This window comes from Stegodyphus dumicola, chromosome 1 (genome assembly GCF_044657685.1).
Source record: "Stegodyphus dumicola isolate Sdum_Otavi_A_Nest chromosome 1, ASM4465768v1".
Classification (NCBI taxonomy): domain Eukaryota; kingdom Metazoa; phylum Arthropoda; class Arachnida; order Araneae; family Eresidae; genus Stegodyphus; species Stegodyphus dumicola.
The window spans coordinates 127450087-127451484 of record NC_140768.1 but is presented as its reverse complement, the minus strand read 5'-3'; positions in this window follow the sequence as shown (position 1 = coordinate 127451484).

Sequence of the window (1398 nt, the reverse complement as noted above, 5' to 3'; positions counted from 1 at the left end):
CTTTCTCTAGCATTCACAATCCAAAATCTATGTCGTATGACAGAAGTGAGTAGCTGCGTACCTGCGTGAAGATACGTGTCATGATAATGCTTAATAATTAAACGCGTAATATTGTGATTCTTAGGTAAAATCATAGGATGTTTCTGATTATTTGAAACTGCAGAGTTTCTGAGCCTTCCGCCTACACGCATTACTCCCGCGGAATTCAAGAAAGGACTTAAAGACAGTAATTTACTTGATGTCTTCAAGGGTTTACCAGATTCTAAACAGAATAATTCTTCTGGAAATTCGGCTCTTTGCACAATCCTAACAATCATAGAAGTAACTTCACAGAATTCTTCAGTAGATAAATAACCCTTTATACGCTCTGTAGGTAACTTGCTACAATTATTTCTAAATCTTAAACACCACGCTAACACCCGACATAACTTTAACCATGACGAAAATCTTGAAAACACACTAGGCTCTTCAAATTTGGAAGCATTTGAACTGAAACTATTTTTCAATTCCTTCAACATAACTTCACCCTCTAATTCTACACTTGAATTTTGCTGTACATGAATTACGGATTCGTTTAACCACTGCGATCCCTTCATCCATAACTCACATTGTAGGAATTCTGATGGAATAAAACCTCTGGTCCCACAGTCTGCAGGATTTTCTTTCCCAGCAACATAATTCCATTGAATACCTGGAACAGCTTCCTGGATTTTTGCAACTCGATTTGCCACAAAAGGTAGCCAACGGCGAGGTTCGGACGAAACCCATGCCAATGTAACCCGCGAGTCGGTCCATGCGTAAATATTGTTAATAGGCAGTTCTATGCATGATAATACTGCATGTAAGAGGTTTGCTAAAAGTAACGCAGCACACAACTCTAGTCTCGGAAGAGACTGGGTTTTTAAGGGCGCTACTCTGGTTTTCGATGTCAGAAGGCTGACTTTGACTGACGAATCAAGGTCGATTGTACGGAGATAGATGACTGCACAATAAGCCTTTTCTGAAGCGTCGCAGAAAGCATGTATATCTATCACTACTGCCTTCGGACTCAAGACATACCTCGGAAATTGTAAGCATGAAAGTAAGGGTAATTCTAGATAGAAACGCTTCCATTTTCTACTTATTCTCTTATCAACAAGTTCATCCCAACCCAGCTGTAAGTTCCATAACTCTTGTAATAATATTTTCGCGTATATTATTGTTGGCGCTAACCATCCCATTGGATCAAAGATTTTGGCTACTTCTGATAAAATAGTCCTCTTAGTAAACTCTTTATCACTTATGCATACCGAAAAATGAAACGTATCACTAGAGTTGTTCCAATTAATTCCCAATACTTTTACTTTCTTGTCACTGTTTATTCCAAGAGAAATACTGGATTCTCGTAAGCACTCGGGA